This window comes from Triticum urartu, chromosome 7A, assembly GCF_056163025.1.
Source record: "Triticum urartu cultivar PI428250 chromosome 7A, HENAU_Tu73, whole genome shotgun sequence".
NCBI classification, from domain to species: Eukaryota; Viridiplantae; Streptophyta; class Magnoliopsida; order Poales; family Poaceae; genus Triticum; species Triticum urartu.
Genome location: NC_141879.1, coordinates 116,915,218 through 116,921,217, shown reverse-complemented (window position 1 = coordinate 116,921,217; position 6,000 = coordinate 116,915,218).

The window sequence follows — 6,000 nt, the reverse complement described above, 5'->3', positions numbered from 1 at the left end:
ATATCATGTATGCAATGCTGTGTACCAGACCTGAAGAAGTCTAGCAGGGAGGTACCAAAGTAATCCAGGAGTGGATCACTGGACAGCGGTCAAAAACATCCTGAAATACCTGAAAAGGACTAAGGATATGTTTCTCATATATGGAGGTGACAAAGAGCTCATCGTAAAAGGTTACGTTGATGCAAGCTTTGACACTGATCCGAACGATTCTAAATCGCAAACCGGATACGTGTTTACATTAAACGGTGGAGCTGCCAGTTGGTGCAGTTCTAAACAAAGCGTCATAGCGGGATCTACATGTGAAGCGGAGTACATAGCTGCTTCGGAAGCAGCAAATGAAGGAGTCTAGATGAAGGAGTTCATATCCGATCTGGGTGTCATACCTAGTGCATCGGGTCCAATGAAAATCTTTTGTGACAATACTGGTGCAATTGCCTTGGCAAAGGAATCCAGATTTCACAAGAGAACCAAGCACATCAAGAGACGCTTCAATTCCATCCGGGATCTAGTCCAGGTGGGAGACATAGAGATTTGCAAGATACATACGAATCTGAATATTGCAGACCCGTTGACTAAGCCTCTTCCACGAGCAAAACATGATCAGCACCAAGGCTCCATGGGTGTTAGAATCATTACTGTGTAATCTAGATTATTGAGTCTAGTGAAAGTGGGAGACTGAAGGAAATATGCCCTAGAGGCAATAATAAAGTTATTATTTATTTCCTTATAATCATGATAAATGTTTATTATTCATGCTAGAATTGTATTAACCGGAAACATAATACATGTGTGAATACATAGACAAACAAAGTGTCACTAGTATGCCTCTACTTGACTAGCTCGTTAATCAAAGATGGTTATGTTTCCTAACCATGAACAATGAGTTGTTATTTGATTAACGGGATCACATCATTAAGAGAATGATCTGATTGACATGACCCATTCCATTAGCTTAGCACCCGATCGTTTAGTATGTTGCTATTGCTTTCTTCATGACTTATACATGTTCCTATAACTATGAGATTATGCAACTCCCGTTTGCCGGAGGAACACTTTGGGTGCTAGAAAACGTCACAACGTAACTGGGTGATTATAAAGGAGCATTACAGGTGTCTCCAAAGGTACATGTTGGGTTGGCGTATTTCGAGATTAGGTTTTGTCACTCCGATTGTCGGAGAGGTATCTCTGGGCCCTCTCGGTAATGCACATCACTTAAAGCCTTGCAAGCATTGCAACTAAATGAGTTAGTTGCGGGATGATGTATTATAGAACGAGTAAAGAGACTTGCCGGCAACGAGATTGAACTAGGTATTGGAATACCGACGATCGAATCTCGGGCAAGTAACATACCGATGACAAAGGGAACGACGTATGTTGTTATGCGGTCTGACCGATAAAGATCTTCGTAGAATATTTAGGAGCCAATATGGGCATCCAGGTCCCGCTATTGGTTATTGACTGGAGACATGTATCGGTCATGTCTACATTGTTCTCGAACCCGTAGGGTCCGCACGATTAAGGTTACGATGACAGTTATATTATGAGTTTATGCATTTTGATGTACCGAAGGTTGTTCGGAGTCCCGGATGTGATCACGGACATGACGAGGAGTCTCGAAATGGTCGAGACATAAAGATTGATATATTGGAAGCCTATGTTTGGATATCGGAAGTGTTCCGGGTGAAATCGGGATTTTACCGGAGTACCGGGAGGTTACCGGAACCCCCCGGGAGCTAAATGGGCCATGATGGGCCTTAGTGGAAAAGAGAAGAGGCAGCCCTACATGGGCCGCGCGCCCCTCCCCTCCCTTGGTCCGAATTGGACAAGGAGAGGGGGCCGGCCCCTCTCTCTCTTTTCCCCCCTCCACAAGTCCTATTACAACTAGGATTGGGGGGGGGGGAATCCTACTCCCAGAGGGAGTAGGACTCTCCTGGCGTGCCCTATGTGGCCGGCCAGCCTCCCCCCTTTGGTCCTTTATATACTAAGGCAGAGGCGCCCTAGAACACACAAGTTGATCCACGTGATCTTTTCCTTAGCCGTGTGCGGCGCCCCCAGCCACCATAGTCCTCGATAATACTGTAGCGGAGTTTAGGCAAAGCCCTACTGCTGTAGTGCATCAAGATCGTCACCACGCCGTCATGCTGACGGAACTCTTCCCCGACACTTTTCTGGATCGGAGTCCGGGGATCGTCATCGAGCTGAACGTGTGCTAGAACTCGGAGGTGCCGTAGTTTCGGTGCTTGATCGGTCGGATCGTGAAGACGTATGACTACATCAACCAAACGCTTCCGTTGTCGATCTACTAGGTATGTAGATCACACTCCCCCCTTCTCGTTGCTATGCATCACCATGATCGTGCGTGTGCGTAGGAAATTTTTTGAAATTACTACGAAACCCAATAGTAGCTCCCCGTTTATTTTGATATGTTTCTAGAGAAAAATAAGTTGAAAGATGTTAGTAGCAATGATGCGGACTAGCTCCGTGATCTGAGGATTATCCTCAATGCTGCACAGAAGTATTATGTCCTTGATCCACCACTAGGTGACATAACTATTGTAGGAGCAAATGCAGACGTTATGAACGTTTGACAAAGCTCGGTATGATGACTACTTGATAGTTTAGTGCACCATGCTTTACGGCTTAGAACCGGGACTTCAAAAACATTTTGAACGACACGGAGCATATAAGATCTTCCAAGAGTTGAAATTAGTATTCCATACTCATGCCCGTGTCGAGAGGTAGGAGACCTCTGACAGTACTTTGCCTACAAGATGGAGGAGAATAGCTCAACCAGTGAGCATGTGCTCAGATTGTTTGGGCACTACAATTGCTTGAATCAAGTGGGAGTTAATATTCCAGATAAAATAGTGATTGACAGAGTTCTCTAGTCACTATCACCAAGTACTGGAACTTCATGATGAACTATAATATGCAAGGGATGACGAAAGTAATTCCCAAGCTGTTCGCGATGCTGAAATCAGCGAAGGTAGAAATCAAGAAAAGCATCAAGTTTTGATGGTTGACAAGACCACTAGTTTCAAGTAAAAGGGCAAGGGAAAGAAATGGAACATCAAGAAGGATGGCAAGAAAGTTGCCACTCCCCTGAAGAAGCCCAAAGCTAGACCTAATCCTGAAACTGAGTGCTTCTACTACAAAGGGAATGGTCACTGGAAGAGGAACTACCTCAAATATTTGGCGGATAAGAAGGATGGAAAAGTGAACAAAAGTATATATGATATACATGTTATTGATGTGTACTTTACTAGTGTTCATAGTAGCCCCTGGGTATTTGATACTGGTTCAGTTGCTATGATTAGTAACTTGAAACATGAGTTACAAAATGAACAGAGACTAGTTGAGGGCGAGGTGACAATGTCTACTGGAAGTGATTCCAAGGTTGATAAGATCACCATCGCATACTCCCTCTACCTTCGGGATTAGTATTGGATCTAAATAAATGTTATTTGGTGTTTGCGTTGAGCATAAATATGATTGGATCATGTTTATTGCGATACGGTTATTCATTTTCAGAGAATAATTGTTTTTCTGCTTACATGAATAAAACCTTCTATGGTCCTACATCCAATGTAAATGGTTTACTGAATCTTGATCACAGTGATACACATAATATTGATGCCAAAAGATGCAAAGTTAATAATGATAGTGAAACTTATCTGTGGCACTACCGTTTAGGTCATATTGGTGTAAAGCGCATGAAGAAACTCCATGCAGATGGATTTTTGGAATCACTTGATTATGAATCATTTGATGCTTGCGAACCATGCCTCATGGGCAAGATGACTAAGACTCTATTCTCTGGAACAATGGAGCGAACCACTGACTTATTGGAAATAATGCATACTGATGTATGTGGTCCGATGAGTGTTGAGGCTCGCGGTAGGTATCTTTATTTTCTGACCTTCACAGATGATTTAAGCAGATATGGATATATCTACTAAATGAAACACAAGTCTGAAACATTTGAAAAGTTCAAAGAAATTTAGAGTGAAGTTAAGAATCATCGTAACAAGAAAATAAAGTTTCTACGATCTGATCGCGGAGGCAAATATTTGAGTTATGAGTTTGGCCTTCATTTAAAAACAATGTGGAATAAGTTTCACAACTCATGCCACCTGCAACACCACGGAATAATGGTGTGTCCGAACATCATAACCGTACTTTATTAGATATGGTGCGATCTATGATGTCTCTTACCGATTTACCACTATCGTTTTGGGGTTATGCATTAGAGACAACTGCATTCACGTTAAATAGGGCACCGTCTTAAAATCCGCTGAGACGACACCGTATGAACTGTGGTTTAGCAAGAAACCTAAACTGTCATTTCTTAAAGTTTGGGGTTGCGATGCTTATGTGAAAAAGTTTCAACCTGATAAGCTCAAACCCAAATCGGAGAAGTGCGTATTCATATGATACCCAAAAGAAACTATTGGGTACAACTTCTATCACAGATCTGAAGGCAAGATCTTTGTTGTTAAGAGTGGATCCTTTCTAGAGAAGGAGTTTCTCTCGAAAGAAGTGAGTGGGAGGAATGTAGAACTTGATGAGGTAATTGTACCTTCTCGCAAATTGGAAAGTAGTTCATCACAGAAGTCGGTTCTAGTGATTTCTACGCCAATTAGTGAGGAAGCTAATGATGATGATGATGAAACTTCAGATCAAGTTAGTACTAAACTTGTAGGTCACCCAGAGCACGATCCGCACCAGAGTGGTACGGTAATCCTTTCTGGAAGTCATGCTACTAGACCATGACGAACCTACGAACTATGAGGAAGCGATGATGAGCCCAGATTCCGCAAAATGGCTTGAGGCCATGAAATATGAGATGGGATCCATGTATGAGAACAAAGTATGGACTTTGATTGACTTGCCTGATGATCGGTGAGTCATTGAGAATAAATGGATCTTCAAGAAGAAGACTGACGCTGATGGTAATGTTACTGTCTACAAAGCTCGACTTGTTGCAAAAGGTTTTTGACAAGTTCAAGGAGTCGACTACGATGATACCTTCTCACCCGCAGCGATGCTTAAGTCCATCCGAATCATGTTAGCAATTGCCACATTTTATGAAATCTGGCAAATAGATGTCAAAATTGCATTCCTTAATGGATTTCTTAAAGAAGAGTTGTATATGATACAACAAGAAAGTTTTGTCAATCCTAAAGGTGCTAACAAAGTGTGCAAGCTCCAGCGATCCATCTATGGACTGGTGCAAACATCTCGGAGTTGGAATATACACTTTGATGAGTTGATCAAAGCATATAGTTTTGTACAGACTTGCAGTGAAGCGTGTATTTACAAAAAAGTGAGTGGGAGCACTACGGCATTTCTGATAAGTATATGTGAATGACATATTGTTGATCGGAAATAATGTAGAATTTTCTGGAAAGCATAAAAGAGTGTTTGAAAGGAGTTTTTCAATGAAAGACCTCAGTGAAGCTCCTTACATATTGGGCATCAAGATCTGTAAAGATAGATCAAGACGCTTGATAAAACTTTCAATGAATACATACCTTGATAAGAGTTTGAAGGAGTTCAAAATGGATTAGTCAAAGAAGGAGTTCTTGCCCGAGTCGTAACGTGTGAAATTGAGTAAAGACTCAAAACCTGGCCATGGCAGAAAACAGAAAGAGAATGAAAATTCATTCCCTTTGCCTCAGTCATAGGTTCTATAAAGTCATATGCTGTGTACCAGACCTATTGTATACCTTAGCATGATTTTGGCAAGGGATTACAATAGTGATCTAGGAGTAGATCACTGGACAATGGTCAAAATTATCCTTAGAGGACTAAGGAAATATTTCTCGGTTATGGAGGTGATAAAAGAGTTCATCGCAAAGAGTTACGTTGATGCAAGCTATTGACACCGATCTAGATGACTCTAAGTCTCGATCTAGATACATATTGAAAGTGGGAGCGATTAGCTAGAGTAGCTCCATGCATAGCATTGTAGACACCGAAAAATTGCAAAATACATAC